This window comes from Cornus florida, unplaced genomic scaffold, assembly GCF_030987335.1.
Source record: "Cornus florida cultivar Cherokee Brave unplaced genomic scaffold, ASM3098733v1 CherokeeBrave_3.0.0_Hap2_Chr01, whole genome shotgun sequence".
In the NCBI taxonomy this organism is placed as follows: Eukaryota; Viridiplantae; Streptophyta; class Magnoliopsida; order Cornales; family Cornaceae; genus Cornus; species Cornus florida.
The window spans coordinates 91257812-91279615 of NW_026775571.1; the positions used below are offsets into that span (position 1 = coordinate 91257812).

Genomic DNA, 21804 nt, shown 5'->3' on the forward strand with positions numbered 1-21804 from the left:
AAGTTTTTCGGGGGATAAAAATTAAAAATCACCTATAAATAAAGTTTTCGAATCTCGGAGAGATTCTTTTTCTTCTACATATTCCCTTCACTAATTTTTTATCTATATTTGTTCAAAAAGATGAGAAATTAATTGGACCCCCTCTCAAGTCTCTGCAATTTCCTTGCTAGACCCCCAAACAGGCAACCCTGTGAGGGAAAATACCACCGCGTGTTGAGAGGAAGTGGCTGAAGAATAGTAAAAATTGATTACATATCATATATGGATTGGGCTGATAGGAAGAAGAAGAATAGTATTATGGATTGGGTTGATAGGAAGAGAAAAAATAGTACTAAATATTGATTACATGTGGATTGGGCTGATAAAAATAGTAGTACTAATTTTCTAAAAAAAATTGGACCTGGGCTACAGCCCAGGTTAGCCCATTACAAGCTCCGTCCGTATTGTGCTCTGAATGTGATGAATATCCTTCCTCTTTCAAATGCAAAACTAAGCAGTCTAATGTTTCATATATCAGTGAGCTTTCGGGATGACATCTATCTTGAACAATAAATGCAGGACTCTTCCCGTTCACTAGAAAATGACTTTGCCAAGGAGATTTTGTCACTTGATTGCACTTCATAATTTTTCTAATTGCTGCAACTCCATCCCACCTTCTTGTCGATGCATATATATTGGCCATTTCTACATATGGAGCTGCTGCTTGAGGCTCCTCTTCAAAAAGATGATGAGCTGCATACTCACCTATCTCCACATTTCGGTGAGTACCTCATACGCCAGCATCAGGTTTGACAGGCATATTTTGAATGAATTCCAATGCTTCTTTTAGCTTTCCTCTAAGTCCAAGAAGATCAGCCATACAGGAATAGTGGTCTAGCCCTGGATTTATTCCATATACTTTAGTCATTAATTAAATCAAAGCACTCCCATCCTTTCTCGAGGAAACCTGCATGACTACAAGCCTGAAGAACAGCAAGGAATGTTATGTGGTTTGGTTTCAGTCTGAATTCCAACATATGAAAGAAAAGGTCCAAGGCTTCTTTGAATTCTCCATTTAGAGCACACCCTGCAATCATAGTTGTCCATGAGACAATGGTTCTCTCATGTATGGTACGAAAGAGTTCCTGAGCATCTCTTATACTTCCACACTTCGCATATATGTCTATCAATGCATTGCACGCCATTATGTTCTTCAACCCATTTGTAGTTGCGTAAAGGTCAACCCATCTCCCAATCTCAAGTGCTCCAATTTGGCCACAACCCGAGATCAAGTAAAGCATAGTAACCAAATCAGGTTTCTCGCCAGATGCTTCCATAGATTGAAACAACACCAATGCCTCATCCAAATCACCTTTTTCAGCATTCCCACCAATCATGGCAGTCCACGAAACACAAGTTTTGTTTATTATGCTATCAAATACACATCTCGCAGAACTAATATCTCCAGACTTGGAATACATAGAATGATAGAAATCAGGGTATTAAGTACAGAAACATCCAAATCACAACCCAGTTGGATCGCATGAGAATGGATCTGTTGGGAAACGTGCTAGTTTTAAAAACTTTTCGAGGGAGTTTGATTCATAGATCTTGATTCATCACATAGAGACAAGTTTTATGCAAAAATAAAATATGATGTATTATTCAATTAACAGATTGAATACTTACATCAAATGTCTGAGTAAACCTTTAAATCTTTCCTCTAAAGTGAATGTTCTCACTTATTGTAGATCCCTTAGCAAGATGCCTTCTCCTTAGATCTCCATCTTCTTGGTAATTGTTTTGGCTTTAGGAATCACTCATAAGCCTCCATGGATGACCTTTGAAAACTAGGCTTGTGGGAGTCTCCATTAGATGAGAACATAAACCCTAATTTTCTAGAGAGAGAAAATATACTCCTTTTTCCTTCTACTAAAAACCCCCCCAAAATATACATAGACCATGTATATTTATAGGCAACATAAAGATAAAGAAAAGGAAACAACAAATCCTTCCCAATCTCTAATTCATATGTCTCAAATCTAATATGATTCCAATATTAAGTTGGGCTATGAGTGAGAATCTATTGGGCCTATTATTTTATTGGCTACAATGAATTAATAATTGGCCCGGTCCATGGACCCAATTCAATTAATTCATAAATTAATTTCTACTCCACTAAAAGAAATTAATTGAACTCCAATTAAATAATAAATAACCTCTAAGTCAATATTGCGCTTTGACCCCTCTATGCATAATTAGTTATCGGATAAATAAAGCCATCAATCCGACTACTTAATTAATATATTTATTTTAGTACCTTTGATTATTTCTGACTTGATCACAATAAAACATTTGTTTGACAAAAATAATAATTTAATAAATAAATATATAATAAATCACACAAAGGCCTTCGAATTTACTTTGTGATCAACCATAATCAATACAAAATAAATACAAGTAGTAATGATGCAAATATTGAAAATATAACCCTTTAACTATTAATTACATAACTACCCAAGGTGTCGGTCTAAGGATCCCGAAGAATCCGCCGAACAAATCAAAGTAATTATTAATTAATAAAAGAGTCTATAATTTTCTCATGCTTAAGAGTCAAATGCCATGACAATGATATGGAGCAATTGCATACGACGGCTCTCGCAATATATCTCAACCTAACACGGATTCAGTTTAAATCTTAATTAGTTATGAGTCCATCCATAATTATCGACTATGAACCATTTATAATTACTATTTATATATCATTCATTGATTGCCATCAAATACATATATATATATATATATATATATATATATATATATATATATATATTTCTTGTAATCACAGGGACACTATCAATTTCATAGTGAATCGAAATATAATACATTAAATTCACCAATTATATAAATCATAAATATTTCAGATATATCAGGAACATATGTCACTATATCCAGATAGGAATTTGCTATGCCAGGGCATATAAATCCCAACAGCTCCCACTTGCCCTCATAGCTAATTCAAATTGCATCTAACTCCAATGTTATCCAGGTGATGATCAAAATTATCGATCAATGACACCTTTGTTAATGGATCAACAAAGTGGTGTTCCAATGCAATGTTCTAGCCACGAATATATTTTCTTGCCGGACAATATCATGTAAAACATGATACTTTCTCTCAGTGTATCTTGTTCCTTTATGGAACCTTGGGTCATTGGTTTGGACTACTTCTGCACTATTGTCACAATATTGCTCGATAGGCAGGGTAGTATACTCTACAATCTCTAAATCAGTGAGATCAAACCCAAAGGCTTCCTTTGCTGCCTTTAAAGCTGCAATGTACTCCACCTGTAGGTTTGAGTCAGCAGTTGAAATCTGCTTAACAAACTACTAACTAATTTCCCTTCCATTGAGTGAACTTACACTAAGTCGTGAACCTCATAGTATCTACTTCTGATTGAAAATCAGAACTAGCATACCTGACTAGGACCATATCATCACACCCATAAATGAGTATGATATCATTGGTTCTCCTTCGGTACTTAATGATATTTTTCACAACAGATCAGTTATCAAGTCCAGGATTGGACTGATATCATCTGACTATCCCTACCATGTAGCGGATATCCTGTTTGGTATAGACTATGGCATATATGAGACTCTCATATGCCAAAGCATATAGTTCCAGTCTCATTTACTCAATCTCCTCTGCTAGTCTTGGAAAACTACTTACTAGAGAGAGCAATCCATATCAATAAAGCAAGAACTCATTCTTTGAGTTATGCATACCAAACCTGGTCAAAACTTTATCAATGTAGGATTATTAAGATAAGCCTATTTTCCTTTTAATCTGATCTTGCAAAAGTTTGATCCTAGGAATATAGCTTACATATTTAAAATCCTTCATTTCAAAATAATTGAACAACTAACTCTTTACTGATGACAAAAATTTCCATATCATTCTAAATGAGTAGGATGCCATCAATATATATAGAATTAGAAAAATAATGACATTCCCTTGTACACTCATGATTTATTCACTAAGAAATCTTCTGGTATCTTTTTGTAGATTAACTTGCCTTCTATAGGTTTCACCCTACTAGAAAGTTTTACAAGATCCTAGATTTTATTAGAATACATATATTCCAACTCTGATTTCATAGCAACTTACCAAAACGATCTATATCCATATCGGTTCACGCTTCCGTGTAGCTTACTGGGCCCAACTCATGTTTAACAGGGATGTCCATAATGGTCTCACCTAAAAACATGATTCTGTCGGATTGGATGAAAATTCTCCCACTACATCAATGTACCGATGCAGGAATCTGTGTACTAGATGATGCTGACACATCAATAGGGAATTCATCTATAATTCTAAATCTCTATACTAAGTGTGTTCATATGTGGTACATCTGGTACTCATACCATATTCTCTAACACTATGCTACTAGTTATGTGATTCATAATATGATTCTCCTGTAGATAAACAGTGAGTGTAAACAATCAACTTTTATCATTGAGATCATAAAATAATCCGTCCTAGTGACTTTTAGAGTAGCTATCAAATCTATCATGCGTATGATCTGTTTCCAACTTACTTGTCCATATTAAGCACACATGTGCAAGACTACCCCATATGTGCATGTGATTCAAACTAAGATTTAGTCAAAAACACAGCTCAATGGTATCCTTGAGACAGACTAAGATGGAATGCAGTTCATAATGCGCATCGATATCATTAACGCTAAACTCTTAAATGAAAGAGATAATATGGCATAACTGATCATAGATCTAACCATGTTAAGTGGAATTCTGTTATTCCTATTTGACACCTAAATGCATTTAGCGTCAATTGCGGAAAACTGGTACACAACACACTCATTGACTATATAGTCTTTGCACTATCCCAAGAAATACTCATATCCTCGATCAGATCGAAGTGTATTGATAAGTTTACCTAATTTGTGCTCCACATTAGTCTTGACCTTCTCAGAATATACCAAGAGTTTAAGACTTGTGTTGCATCAGATAAACTTATCCAAAACGCGAGTAATCTTGCTTGGATGTTCACAAGACCACACGTATCAGTGTGTACCGACTCCAATTGTCCTTTATGTGTATTTCATCTGGCTGATTAAGCCCTTAGAGTTATCTATCCATCAAAACAGGGTTCACAAGTTTGGTTTAGGCTCCTCTGCCTCACTAGGTAATTAACCTTCTTTGACCAATCTTTGAATCTCATTTTGACTGATTACAACCCAAAAATAGACACTAAAAATACAATAAGTCAGGAATAACAATTTTTCTCTTAACATTCAATCGAGAAGATGTAACATTAGTTTCTACATCCTGCAAATCTTAAGAGTTTGTAATTATAGTATATTAACCATCTTTCAATGCACCAGAAACAATCGCATAGCTATTCAATTTTATAAAATCAGTTTTACAAAATAACAACACAGTTTTTATAAACCACAAGTGAAACAAGAATTAGATAGCGTTTAACTTCTGTGCATAAAGATAGTTCTCTAATACTAATATCCTCATACTCTCTAATTTCAGATGTAATACTCCCACTAACTTAGCTACAACCGTGACATCAGGTCAAGTACAAATATATTCCATATCATCGAGGCTTCTGGATTCCTGAAATCCTTGCAACGAATTGCAAAAATGTTTAGTGGCTCCAGAATTTATCCATCAGGAATTAATAGATACAACCACATAACATGGCTCAATGATTAAATATATATTTTCCTATGCCACGTCATTGCTTAGACAGTTTGTCCTTTAGTGTCTTCGTTAGCAGCAAAAGAAACAATTTAATTTGCCCTTAACATACACTGCCTTATTCCCTTTAACCTTTTGGATACCCATGTTTTGTGCTAGCCTAGTCCTATTACCATTCTTCTTCTTTGCTTTGCCCGTCCATTTGGGCCTAGAAGAAGATGGTATAGACTAGGTTAGATTGATAAGAATGCCTATACTTTTGATTATCCCTTCATTTGTTACCAATTCTATAAGAATATCAGCGAGTGTGAACTCAAACTGATTCCTTATTTAGTTCACTCTAACAGAGTCGAACGAGTTTGGTAACAAGGCAATAATCATGTCAACTTGAAACTTACCACCCAAGTCAGCCCTATTGATCTCTAGCTAATTTTTAAATAATAAACAATCATTTTCTAAATAAAATTTCATACTGGAGTTCCTTAGGCTATCTTGATACAATTTCATACCCAAGTCTGACATAGTATGTAGGCATACGCACTATCTAATCTCACTAAAACATCTTTTTAAGTATCTTAAAGTAAAGGAATTAGGTATAGTAGTATTAAATATTTTTTTTACCCTTACGTTGTGAATAAAATATCTAAGTTTATTTTCCAGTCAATATAAATGAGGTCCAGTCACATTGAATATGTAAGCATGCAGATAAACTGGATTAGACATAATTAATCTGAATATAAATGCATTCACACAATATACAAAGTGAATTATTAATACTATCATGTATATTTAAAATTAAAATGAGTTTGTTAACCGCATAATATAATAAATCTCAATAAAATAAGAGATCATTATCATAATTAGTAAACAATCCCTTTTAATTAATGCGGGTCCCTTAACTCTGTAGCATAATAAATCAACCAATCAATATGTCAATAATTTATCATGTTGGAGGAGTTCATTATTACTATTGTTGAGATTCATTTGCTATTAGGCGAGCACTTCCATTAAAATAGTATGTGGGTTTCTTAACCACTGCATGAAAAATCAGATAACCAATACGCCAATAACTTATTCGGTTGGCGAAGTTCATTATTACTATTGGCGGGCAAAACCCATCATTTTCATATCTCTTAAGACAATGCCTTGTCTATCTATATGAAATGATTCCCGATTAGGTTTTGCCTTTCTAAAATCACCTAGTGTAGACCACTCCGTTGGGGAGCTAACACTATTGATTTTAGATTGAATGTATAACGTTATTAAAACTCTAATGAAAAATAAAACATTAAATATCTTGTCATTATAATCTAGACTCTTTAAATCATGCGTAGGGCCTTATTTTTAAAGATCTAATTACAATGAACATTTAATATTTTTATTTTCATGAGTCAACCATTCTTGTAATATTAAGACTCTTCAAATCATGCGTGGGGCCTTATTTTTGAAGATCTAATTACAATGGTGTTAATAAGGAAGGCCATGGGGCAATGTATAAAAATCCCCGCTCCCACACAATTTTAAATCATTCATAATTAGGGTTTTCAATTTATTCATTTACATGATATAATGCATGCAAAACGTCTTGATTTTAATCCAATTAAATTTAAAAAATATTTGGATTTTAAACGATTCACTAATATTTAATTTGAAGCACACTTTAAAAATAATTTACAAAAATAATTTTGCGTTTCCCAATAGGTGTCCTCAAATTAATTAGTAATCAAATCCAATTAATTTTCATAATTTAATTAATATAAATCAAGTCATTTATATAAAATCATGGATCAAATGCATGAATAATAATAATAAACAATTAATTATTCCATACATCAGTTAAATAAATAAATAAATATTAGATAAAGCAAATACATGCGCCTGACACGCACTCATCACGCGTCCCACGCGCCTGTAGAAGGCAGCAGCGCGTGGGAAGCGCTACCACGCGCCATGTGGCGCTGGCCCTTGCTGCGCGTGCTGCTCACGCGCCCTTTCATTGGCTGGCGCATGTAGCGCACTCAAGGCGCGTCACACTGGATCTCCTCAAGCCACCGATTCAGATCTGATGGTCCCTTGCTACGGTTGCACTGAATGATGGTGCACCGCGAAGCATGGGATTTGCGTCCTACTTTCCGGCGTTCCTGTCATTGCCGGCGGTGCTTCGGTCGCCGAAATTTCACCGAAAAACAGCCGAAAATAATTAAAAAATTTCCAGAAATTAAATTTAAGCCAACAAAATTCAAGAAAAATTCTGAAAAATTCCGAAAAAATTCCTGAAGCCTAATTTAACCCTCTTGGACCTTCTTGAAGCTTCATAACATCCTTTGATAAAAATTACATGGCTTTAAAAATATTTACAATTTGAAATACAATGGAAAAAATTAAATTACATCATTAAACTTTCAAACGGCTGAATCAAAGCTTTAATTACATTCATCCAAAGATAAAATTACGTTCAATTGACCTATAAGTTTCATCCATGGCCCAAACACACATCATCATCCATTCACAATTATACATACATCATCATGTATCAATATATTAAATCATACATCAATATATATATATATAATTTGGATCCATGATGATGATTTTCATAAAAAAAAACATGATCTTTAGTAATGAATCAAACCATGCACTGATACCACTGTTGGGAAACGTGCTAGTTTTAAAAACTTTTCGAGGGAGTTTGATTCATAGATCTTGATTCATAGATCTTGATTCATCACATAGAGATAAGTTTTATGCAAAAATAAAATATGATGTATCATTCAATTAACAGATTGAATATTTACATCAAAGGTCTGAGTAAACCTTTCAATCTTTCCTCTAAAATGAATGTTCTCACTTGTTGTAGATCCCTTAGCAAGATGCCTTCTCCTTGGATCTCCATCTTCTTGGTAATTGTTTTGCCTTTAGGAATCACTCATAAGCCTCCATGAATGACCTTGAAAAACTAGGCTTGTGGGAGCCTCCATTAAATGAGAACATAAACCCTAATTTTCTAGAGAGAGAAAATATATTCCTTTTTCCTTCTACTAAAAAACCCCCCCAAAATATACATAGACCATGTATATTTATAGGCAATATAAAGATAAAGAAAAGGAAACAACAAATCCTTCTCAATCTCTAATTCATATGTCTCAAATCTAATATGATTCCAATATCAAGTTGGGCTATGAGTGAGAATCCATTGGGCCTATTATTTTATTGGCTACAATGAATTAATAATTGGCCCGGTCCATGAACCCAATTCAATTAATTCATAAATTAATTTCTACTCCACTAAAAGAAATTAATTGAACTCCAATTAAATAATAAATAACCTCTAAGTCAATATTGCACTTTGACCCCTCTATGCATAATTAGTTATCGAATAAATAAAACCATCAATCCGACTACTTAATTAATATATTTATTTTGGTACCTTTGATTATTTTTGGCTTGATCACAATAAAACATTTGTTTGACAAAAATAATAATTTAATAAATAAATATATAATAAATCATTTTGTCTAAAACCACACGAAGGCCTTCGAATTTACTTTGTGATCAACCATAATCAATACAAAATAAATACAAGTAGTAATGATGCAAATATTGAAAATATAACCCTTTAACTATTAATTACATAACTACCCAAAGTGTCGGTCTAAGGATCCCGAAGAATCCGCCGAACAAATCAAAGTAATTATTAATTAATAAAAGAGTCTATAATTTTCTCATGCTTAAGAGTCAAATACCATGACAGTGATATTATTGCATATGACGGCTCTCGCAATATATCTCAACCTAACGCGAATCCAGTTCAAATCTTAATTAATTATGAGTCCATCCATAATTACTATTTATATATCATTCATTGATTGCCATCACATACATATATATATAAATATTTCTTGTAATCACAGGGACACTATCAATTTCACAGTGAATCGAAACATAATACATTGAATTCACCAATTATATAAATCATAAATATTTCAGATATGTCAGGAGCATATGTCACTATAATCCAGATAGGAATTTGCTATGCCAAGGGATATAAATCCCAACAGGATCAACTTACCTTGATATAGTGCTTGGGGTTGCACACATGATGAAAGCAAGCTCACAATGGTGCTCGTATCTGGGTGAAATCCATCAAAAAGCATCCTTTTGTATAAGCTAATAGCCTTAAATGATTTTTTTCAGGGTGGGAGTATCCCACAATCAGAGAATTGAATGAAACCACAGTCCTAAAACCAGCACCAATCCCATCAAATAGCGTCCAGAGATTCGAATATCGTCTTCCTTTTTCTTATATTGATAGCGCTCCAATGAAAAAAAAGGTCCCAAATTTTTGTTAATGTATTAATTATGTTTCCTTCAATGTATTAATTACAAAATAACCATAACCGATCAATAAACGTTTCTTTAAAATTGGAAAAGTTTTACGGAGTATTTTTTTAAATTATCTTGCATATCAATATCTATTCAATTTTAACTTTAAAAAAAAAAAGAAAAAAAAATAAGAAAAAAACTATTCAACATTATACTATTTATTTTGAACTCTCACATGCTTATAAAATAAAAATCGATCATTTTGAATAATTATTCTAACATTATATTTATTTTGAACTCTCTCACACATCAATTGTCTACAAAACAAAACACAATCTCTATTACATGCCAATAATTGTCATTATATTTCTTTTGGATCCTCACACATTAATTGCCTACAAATTTAAATTACTGTTTCTAAAATTAAAAATTCAAATAATGTTTTAAGTTTCCTTAAATAAAAATTATTAATATTATATTCATATATTAAACATAAGAAGGCCTAATTTTCAAATTTTACTTTAGGCTTCAAATAATATCAATCGGCTCCTAATTGTATCCTATTAATCTAATTTACAATATGTACGTACATTGATTTCTTATTGATTGTATTAGCCATGTTAACATAATGACTAGGTGAACTTAGACCATGAAATAATTTCTCTCACATAAACCTCAAATATGTGTGTAGGTTGCCTAAAAAAAAAAAATTATGGGTGTAGGTTGAAAGATTGCATATACACCTATTGTTTGTTCCGTTACAAATTTTAGATCATGAGCACAAAAAAGTGTTAATTCAAGATGTTGCACTAAACCTGTTTAACAACATACAAGAAACTAAACCCCAAGCGTTGACCTAGTTAAACAAAATTTGGGCATTAGAGCCCCTCATGAAATTTTAGGTCTCAAGTTTGATTCCTCATATTTGAAAGATAAAAAACAAAATTTAAGGTAAACTATTACTAGGTTCTACTTTTCTTTTTGAATGACAAATAAGTCCTATCAATTTTAAGCCTTACTTTTAATTATCTCTTTACCCAATGACATAAAAAAATATATATATTATAACAAAGTTAATAAACTATTAGAAGTTAATAAACTATTAGTATTTATTTTTATTCAGGGTTTTTTTTTGGTAATAAATTTGTTGTAAAAATTACACAAGATTTGTGGATTTAAATTTAATTATAATTCAAATCCAAAATATATTATTTATTAGTTAAGTAAAACTTAAAAGATATACATCAAATTTTGAATAACATAATAATTGCATTTTAATTTTGTATAGATAAAAGATTTTGCAGTGGGTTTATAATTGGGTAATATACTAAAAAAAAAAAAAAAGCCCACTAAACTTTTACCCTTTTATAAATAACCTCTGAATTACAAATGAACTAATAATGTCTTGCAATTAAAGATATTCCTATCACCAAAAGAGAATTGTATCCATTCTTATTAAATTTGTCATTTCTTATTATTTATTTTTGGGTAAAGTGCAACTAACCCTCTTCAACTATACTCCAAGTGCAACTAACCCCCCTCAACTATAAATAACCCTCTTTAACTATGGTCTTGGTGCAGTCTTAGGACAGAGAATGTTTTTTAGGACATTTCTAGCTACCGGAATTTGGAAAAGTCTAATTTACCCCTTCATAAAAGGGTGCCGCATGACACAGGAGAAAATAAAATGCCTATAGGACACGTGTCAGCAACCTATTGGCTGCTGACTTTATTATTATTTTTTCCTTTTCTTTTCTTTTCTTTATCTTCAACTGGGTCTCTTCTCACTCCCCTCTCTCTCTCTAACTTGATGAACCCCCAAATTGAAAAGGCGACGGCGAAGCCAACGATTGACAGAACGGCGGGCAAGGCGGTGACAAGCTTGGCTGTGGCGGCTTGATGGAGACAGGCTGGCTGTGACGGCGAGGTGGAGACGGGCTAGTTGTGATGGCGAGGTAGGTGGGCTGAACGGCAGATACGGTGACGGCTTAGCCGGTGGAGGGCTCGGCAGACTCGGCCGTGAATGACTGGCGGTGAGTTTGGCGGGATTTAACGGCGGCCGAACTCACGGCGAGCAAGGAGGCTTCGGACGGTGGAGAGGATGAAGATGGCCTCAGCGATTTTGGCTTTGGATGATGTTGGCTGTGATGGACAGCGGGTGGTGCAGCAGCGGTGACGGACCGACGAAGGCTCGGTTGTGAGGAAGAAATGCGGCGGTAGAGAGCAGCGGCCGACAAAGAGGAATCCAACGGCAGAGATGAGCATATTTCTTTACATGTAGACTAAAATTGTTTAAGTTTTTTATTTTTATTTATTTTCCTCCAATAATCAGCGATTCGACCATTATCATCTTCTAAAAAATGAGTAAAGGAATAATTGAAAGAAATTCTATTGTTTGTTAATATCTATCCATCGGCTTCAGTTTATAAAAGAAATGTATTATGTGTTGTTATATATATATATATCCATCGGCAAATTTGAGGGTTTTACTTTATGACCATATAACGTATACATATATGATATATATCCATCATCTGTCAGCCCTTAAATTGTCATAGATTCATTTTGCAGCTTCAACTTTATCTTCGTTTTCATTTTCTGAACGAAACTTATGGTTCTATCTATGATTGTTGAAAGATTTGCAAAGAATGAGAATCCCATAGAGTAGAGAGAGAGTGCCTGCTCAACAGGTGAAAGGCTTCTTATTCTGTAATTGGGTTTTGATTTTTTGATTTTTATTTGATAAGGGTTGTATGGTCTTTACATAAATTTGTCCTAGAAATTGATCGGCCGGTTACCGAATTGGGTAAAGTGTAACAAATTGAATAATTTAAGGGTATTTTTTGCTCATTTTAAAGTTCAGGGGTTTTTTTTGCTCATTGGGATATAGTTTAGGGGGGTTTACTACACTTTACCCTTTATTTTTAGTTAGACTCTCTGTATCTACTAATTTAACTTTTAACACTTCTTGCCTCGTAATATATATATATATATATATATATATATATATATATTTATTTATTTATTTTTAGTATTTTTTATTTTAATATTAATTATACCATTTCCTTAGCTTTACTATTGGTAACAATTTATCATAACAATGGAAAAAAATTAAGATGAACGACATACCTATCACCAAAAGAGAATTTTATCTATTCTTATTAAATTTGTACGTCATTTCTTATTATTATTATTATTTTTTTGTAGTTGGAGTGCCATTGGACTCTCTACATCTACTAATCTAACTTATAACACTTCTTGCCTAGTAATATATATATATATATATATATATATATATATAGTATTTTTATTTTAATATTAATTATACCATTTTCCTTAGCTTTATTATTGGTAACAATTTATCATAACAATGGAAAAAAATAAAGAGTAATGATACTCACACCGAACACTTGCAGTGAATTGTCTAATTGAATAATTTTTATTTTTTATTTTTTTTTGGTTTAATGGTAAGCTTGTATTAAAGAAAAAGAGAATGTACAATGGGAAAAGAAAAACAACCAAAGCAAGACAAGTAACAAACAGGCAACACAACCACCTAACAACATAGAAGACAAAACTAAAACTGAAACATGTGGTTACATCAGTGAGCAAAGTGTTGTCCAAAAGCCACAGCACACCCTTGATCAAACGGTAACAGAAGGTCATTCTCATTGTTAATTTGCCGTAGCTTAGCAGGATTTCTCCGCTTGATGGATGCCAATCTACACCTTATACAATTCCTAATAAGTCCAATAGTGTGGTTTGATGTTGTAATTATGTTCCTGAAAGCCCTAACATTCATTTCCAACCAAATGTAATAGATAGAGGCTGCCAGTAATAGCTTATGAACCAAGAACTTCTTAGAGCTCCAATTAGCTGAGCATTATGCAACTAAGTCAGCCCAATACAACTAAGTGAAGGTCTCCACTTCTTTATTTGTTACATAATTTACCAATTAAAAGAGTAGGTCTAGTAATTCACTGCAAGGTACAAGAATTATTTTCCATACATAAATAAATAGAGTTGTAATTACCACCAAATTTAGCTATTTTGTAAAATGATCAACTTACTTTAAAACTTTACTAGTTAGAATAAAACTTACTAACAAAGCGTCTTGTGCCCCAGTGGTATGTCTTCTACCTCTCAAAATGGATGGTGAAGGTTAAAGCCTCCAAAGGAGCAAAATAAGTGTGTGAGGGGTGTGTGTGACTTCCTTGGCGATGACAAAATAAAAATAAAACTTACTATACTCAATTTTAACTTTTTACCGTAAAAAAAATATTTATTTCATACATTATATTAATTCATGAAAAATTAAGAAAATACTTAAACAAAAAATACCTTCTTTTTTCATACGGGACCAAAACCTGTTGCCTTACTACTTGGCCATGCCCCATTTCGATTTATATTCGACACTAATAAAGACTAATATTGGTATTGATTATTGGTCAATTTCAATCCAAATATCTATAAAATAAATTATTCTGTTGTTAGGATTTTGACAGGTATATATATATATAAAATTAAATTTATTGATCATTACATATAATTCAATTAAGATATTGTATGAAAAGTATGATTTCTTCTATTCTCGTTTGAAAAATGGAGGATTTTTTATTGGGTGAGTTCAAAGAAAAAGAAAGTATAGTAGTGAAAAATTAAGAAATTACTTAAATTGTTTTAAAATTTTCTACTTAAATTTTTTTATTTAAATAATTAAAGATAAATTATGCAAATATGATGGAAAATATGTCTTCAAAATAGTATATATATATTTTTTTTATAATTTATTTTAATGAAAAAATAGATTAAGTGTAATTCAATAAGAGATCGTATTATTATCATTCTATTTTTGTTATTGTTGGGGGAGAAATCCACGCGGTCCGATACGACATCGTTTTCCTGCAAATAAAAGAGTAGAAGATCAATGAAGCTTGACGGCACCGGTGTGGTGCTTGCCAAGGCCTCTCCGACGATCAAGTCATTATTAACTGGTAGGATTAGAGGTCTAAAAGAAAGACAGGAATTTAATAATCATTTTTTGTCGTACCTTTATTGACTGGTAGGATCTCATTCTTATAGCTGCTTTCCCTTAGTTCATTTGCAAGATCAGAGGAGATCGTTTGTTGCTAGATTTGTCGGGAATATGATTTACTCTTTTGACTTTCTCAAATTGTGTCAATGTTATCCTTACCCTATTGAACCACATCGTCTTTCATTATCATGTCATTATCCTGGATAAGAAATGTCATTATTCTTATCCAATGGAAATCTTTATCTTTGATAACGAAATATTATCATTCGAACGTAGAAGAGGTCTAGCGGCTGATCAACACTTAGTTACCTCTATCTTTAGGTTAAGGTAGGTTTATTTTTCCCTATCAGTTGCCCCCCATTCCCAAGTTTGCTCGTCTAGCTTTGGGAATGTAATTTTTTTTTTTCCTTGCCCTGGGACCAGTTCCCGCGGGTAACCCTTTTTTTTTTTTTTTCTTACCCTGGGAACAGTTCCCGCGGGTACTGTTCACATGAACAGTAACCTTTTTTTTTTTTTTAACCTCGGAAACTCTTCCCTTGGGTAATCTTCTCTTGGGTACTATTCCCAATGGTGAAATTAATACAGATACCAAAGCAAGGTTCTATTTTGGAAGGGCATGGATTCAAACCCATGGTCAATTAGCCCGGGTCCTTTTAGTACAGGACATTTATTTTACTATCTCTTATAGTAAAGGGATATTGATTATGGAATTCATTTAGTACATTCTTTTTCATGTAATACTTATGAAAAATTAATAAATTACTTAAATAAAAACTACATTCTTTCTCATGTAATATGTTTATGAAAAATTAAGAAATTAATTAAAATCATTTAAAAAATTCTACTTAAGATTTTTATTTACATAATTAATTTTAAAAATAAAGGTAAATTTATGTAAATTTAATGGAGAATATGTCATCAAATTAGTATAATATTTTTTTTATATATAATTTATTTCAATAAGAAAAATAGATTAAGTGTAATTCAATAAAAAGGGCATTATGGTCATTTAATAAAATATAGTCTAGCCATTGGGGCATTTTGCAACAAAATGTGTTAGTTCATGGGGTACTATGCACAAAATATTGTTTAGGGGGGTAACTTGCAAATTCAAACATAGTTCAGAGATTTATTTATTTATTTATTATTATATTTTTTTTTTGCACTTTACCTGATATATGTTTTCTATGTGACAAAAATATTTTATTGAATACCAAAAAGAGGCATTACAAATCAAAATGAGACTCTTGAATTAACCAAAGAGCTAGACCATCTTCAAAACAAGAAAGATTAAGGCGGTATGCTTGGTTTCGTTTTTCTTAGAACAATTTTGAGAACAATTTTTCGAATGACATACCAAGCAAGTCCTAATGTTTTATTTGGTTGGATGGATGAGGTATCCTAGGAAAGGGAAGGCATCTCCCTCATTTTTTATTTGGTTGGATGGAACTGATAGTAAAAAAGATGAATATGGAGTGACAATTTATTTATTGGTTGAAAGGAACGGAAATAAATTTTTTATATTATTTTTACCAATATACCTTCATTATATAAAATTATAAAAATTTATCTATTTCAAATTATGCAACATCATTGAGAACTCTAAACCAGCAAGTTGTACAAATAATTTTTTACTGATACTCCGGTAATAATTTATCAAGTCTTCTTGTTTACAACACAATTCAAGTCTCCTTCCAACATTTTGAAAAAGAAAAAAATGAAAAGAAAAGAAAATTAACATGGCTAACAATTTTAGAGAGGTTAAAATGAAAATTATATATTTGTTGGACATTCCGTCCCACCAAACATGAAAATGTACCATCCCTCTCTCATCCATCCTTCTCTCTGATCAAACGTACCATAAGTCGACAGGACCAGAAAAAAATATATGGTGGGCCAAATTAGTTAATATAAAATCAAATTTTAAAAATAAAATAAAATACTTAGTAATTTTTTTAACATTAAGAGCACGTGTTTTTATTTTTAAGTGTCGGTCCTATTTTTTTTTCTTCTCTCTAATTCATAACAAATAATATATATATATATATATATATATATATATATATATATATGTGTGTGTGTGTGTGTGCGTGTGTGTGTGTGTGTGTGTGTGTGTATAAATAAAGTATGTTTTAATAAGGATTATCATAACAATGGTTATTATTATTGTTATTATTATTATTATTATATTTTAAATTTATTAAAGCAATAAGTTTGGAAAAGGCAAGATTTAATTTTTATATAAAAAATCACCATTAGTAACAATAATAATGGTTTTTTTTTTTAAAACTATATTTTGAATTTTTTTGAAGCAGAATGTTTATTCAAATTTGAAGGGTTATAGTAATTTCATTCACAAACCACACTCAATAATCATAAGGTATCCACTTCGGATATGGCCTAGCGGTTTAGTCACTGAACTTTGGAGCTTAGTAAGCCCAAGGTCTGAAGTTTGAGTTTCGCTAGAAATTTTTTATGGCTAGCCTCCGCTGCCCCTGCAGTGACTTACCCCGCCCGGGTGGGGACGTTTCCTTTCGGGTCCTCGGAGATTAGTCGGGTTTTTGAAAGACCCTAAGGGTTCGTGCCATCCCGGACACGCCGGGTTAATTAAAAATAAATAATAATAATAATAATAATAATAATAACCATAAGGTAAACCATAAATAGATTTTTTTTTTTTAGAATTTGGGAGAGACCAGCTTTAATTTTTACATAAAAATCACTATTAGTAACTATAATTTAGTATCATAAATAGGGTTTTACAAAAAATTTTAAGAACCAACTTTAGTTTTTAGAAAATTTACCATTAATAACTATAATCAAAGCAAATGCAAGTTTGTCATAGCTTCTAGGCATAAATTCATAAAATTAGCAATCAACTTCAACCCCATTCGAGCTCGTTTGGGATTGCTTCTATACTGTAGTTTTAAATGGTTACCAAATTTAGTTCAGTAGAACATTTGAATGAAGTTAGAATCGGGAGTTATTTTTTTATTTTTTACCAAAGAATTTGGAGCTTATAAATATGAGGTTGAATATTTTTGGTAACTCTTTTTCATTAGATAATTTTATCCATTTTACTTTTTATAACGACAATTACACTACTTCTTTAATAAAGTTGCTATTATCAAATATGGTAACATCATATTAAAGGATATTATTGTAAAATTAACAATAAAAGTGTTTTAAAAAATATTGTTACCAAATAAATTTTAAAATAATTTAATTGTGAAAAGTACTTATTACAATACACCTAACATGTTTTTTTACTAACTATAATTTTTTCCCAGCTTTATTAATAAAATCATTTTTTTCTATTCGAATAACAATCCCAAATGGAATAGAAAAACTTGAGCAAATTTAAAGACTTTGATCCTCTAAGTTAAATATTCTCTAAGTTATCATAAATTGAATTAGCTATATATTCACACGTTTAAAATCTATCTACAGCTAGTGTTAAACCCAACTAATTTAAAGAAAGTTTAAAAATTACACCAAGATAAGGAAAAATTACCGAAGTTTAAAAACTGCATTGTTTTTAATAAAGAAAAATTCAACATACTCTAACGAAATTTAACGTCATTATCTCTGCAAGCTGCAATAGCCTCTGCTCCTCTTTTAACCTGACCAACGTTCTCTCTCATCTTTTCTATGTATAGGGCTTTTAGTTGTATTTTCCTAACTCTATCAATATCCATGCTTATATATATCTTTTCTAATCATTAATATTGCCTATAAAAGTTGCATGTCTTGCAATCACATTTTCGTCCATCTTAATTTTATGGCAAAGAATATTCATTTTTGGCACAAATATTCCCTGTTGATGATGGATTCTGCGCAACCCAGATCTGATCTAACTTCCTAGACAGAGAGAAGAAAAGGTGATCCTACAAGCACCGGTGTGTTACCGGTGGAGTAGGCTCCGACGAATAAGTCAGTGTGCGAACTAAAATCTTAAGAGAAATCAAGAACTTGAGTTAGGGTTTTTTGCGTACCTCCAAACGTTGATTACCTCGCCTTTTTTTATAGGGCTTAGGTTAAGATGTCACGTAGAATTACCTTATTGTAATCTGTAGACTTAATCCTCATCGTAATCTTTAATCCTTATCACAATCTTTAATCCTTATCGTAATCTGTAAAGCCTATCTCAATCTGTAATCTTTATCATAATCTGCAGAGCCTATCTCAATAGTGCGTTAATTTAGTAATCTTCCTTTAATTATGGATATTTAAATTATACATCCATCAGTTGCCCCCCGTTTCGGAGGATTGCTTGTCAAACCACCGGAACGTTAATTCCAAAATATCACACAATAATATATAGTTAGAATTGCAGAGCCTTGTCCATTAGGCTGACTTATATTGTCATTTCACGAATACAGTCGGGGGTCATTGTATCACATTGGCAGCTCGTATATGTGGCAAGCTCGTATATTTGTCATATATTGACAAGCTTGTATATTTGTCGTAGTGCCACATTAGCAGCTCGTATATGTGGCAAGCTGCCATGCTGGTAGTCTACCGTTATGTGGCAAGCTGCCATGCCATGCTCCCGTGGCAAGCTGTCCTGCTGGCATGCTGCCGTTATTTGGTAGGTTGCCCTGCTGGCATGCTGCCTTTATTTGGCAAGCTGTTATGCTAGCATGCTGCCGTTATTTGGCAAGCTGCCCTGCCAGCATGCTGCCGTTATTTGGCAAGCTGCCCTGCTGACATGCTGCCTTTATTTGGCAAGCTGTCATGCTGGCATGCTGTCGTTATTTGGCAAGCTGCCCTGCTGGCATGTTGCCTTTATTTGGCAGGCATGTTGCTTTTATTTGGCAAGCTGACCTGCTGGCATGCTGCCTTTATTTGGCAAGCTGTTATGTTAGCATACTGCCGTTATTTGGCAAGCTGCCCTGCCAGCATGCTGCCGTTATTTGGCAAGCTGCCCTGCTGACATGCTGGCTTTATTTGGCAAGCTGCCATGCTGGCATGCTGCCTTTATTTGGCAAGCTGCCCTGCTGGCATGCTCCCATTATTTGGTAAGCTGCCCTGCTGGCATGCTACCTTTATTTGGCAAGCTGCCTTTATTTGGCAAGCTGCCCTGCTGGCATGCTCCCATTATTTGGCAAGCTACCCTGCTGGCATGCTACCGTTATTTTATACTTGATTTTATTGACATCTTTAGTTGGCTCGTCCCTTTAATAAGGAAAGTAGATTAAGACGAGTTTCACGTAGCTCGTAATAAGGTAAGTAGATGAATACGAGCTTCACTCAGCTCACCCTTTAACAGGGGAAGTAAATTACTATGAGCTTCACCCAGCTCACCTTTTAACGAGGGAAGTAGATTACTATGAGCTTCATTCATCGGGGAAGTAGATTACTATGAGTTTCACCTAGCTCACCTTTTAACGAAGGAAGTAGATTACTATGAGTTTCACTCATCTTACCCTTTAACAAGGGAAGTAGATTAATACGAGCTTCACCCAAGTCACCCTTTAACAGGGGAAGTAGATTAATACGAGCTTCACCCAGGTCACCCTTTAACAGGGGAAGTAGATTAATACGAGCTTCACCCAGGTCACCCTTTAACAGGGGAAGTAGATTACTACGAGCTTCACTCAGCTCACCCTTTAACAAGGGAAGTAGATTAATACGAGTTTCACCCAGGTCACCCTTTAACAGGGGAAGTAGATTAATATGAGCTTCACTCAGCTCACCCTTTAACAAGGGAAGTAGTTAACCCCTCATCTTTTTACGAGGGAAGAAGATGAAACTGACCCTTCATTCTTTTAAGGGGGAAAGAGGTGTGGTCTTGACATGGGAGTCGATGGTTGTCTCGGGATGTTGGCAAATCGTTGACACTTGTCGCACTTTTTAACGAAGTCAAGTGCATCTTTCTGCATGGTGGGCCAATAGTATCCTAGTCGGATGGCCTTGTTGGCAAGTGACCTACCCCCAGCATGGTTTCCACAAACTCCTAGGTGGATCTCCCTTAAAATGTAGTCAGCTTCCTCGCTAGAAACGCATCGTAAATACGGCATGGAGAAGCTTCTCTTGTAGAGCACCCCTTTGATAAGTGTATACCTAGCTGCCCGCATCTTGACCTTTCGAGCTTCTGCTCGGTCTGTTGGTAGCACCCCATCCTTGATATATCTGATGATAGGATCTGCCCATTCCACACTCAATATCGCTTGTTGCACTTCAATTTGTCTCTCCTGAGATATAGATGGTTCTTCCAAATATTCCAGTGGTATATTCTTATTGATCTCAGGTTCAATGCAGTAGCTAGCCGGGCTAAAGTGTCTGCTTTCCCATTCTCTTCTCGTGGTATTTGATGAATTGAGAATCTTTGGAAGTGATTCTTTAATTCCTTCACCTTTTGTAGGTAACTCTTCATCTTCTCGTTTCGTACCTCATATTCCGCTTGAACTTGTCCAGCGACCAGCTCGGAGTCGGTGTACATATTTAATTACTCAACCCCTAGGGCATTTGCCACTTTTAATCCTGCTATCAAGGCTTCGTACTCTGCTTTGTTGTTGGTTGCTTTGAAACCAAACCGAAGTGCGTACTGTATACTTTCTCTCTCTGGGGAGACAAGAACAATCCCGGCTCCGCTAACCTAAACATTAGATGACCCATCCACGAACAAGTCTGAGACTACTTCTGGGCCCATCTGGTCACTTAAACCTAGTTCTGTCAAAAATTGGGGTTGTTTCTCCTCTTCTGGAGGGGTAAACTCAGCTAAGAAATCA

General features: G+C 33.5%; 1 pseudogene; it reads right to left on the bottom strand.

The window, feature by feature from the left end:
• Positions 1-376: 376 nt before the first annotated feature.
• LOC132277364 (pentatricopeptide repeat-containing protein At4g19191, mitochondrial-like) lies at positions 377-21515 on the bottom strand (annotated as a pseudogene).
• Between the last annotated feature and the right edge of the window lie 289 nt (positions 21516-21804).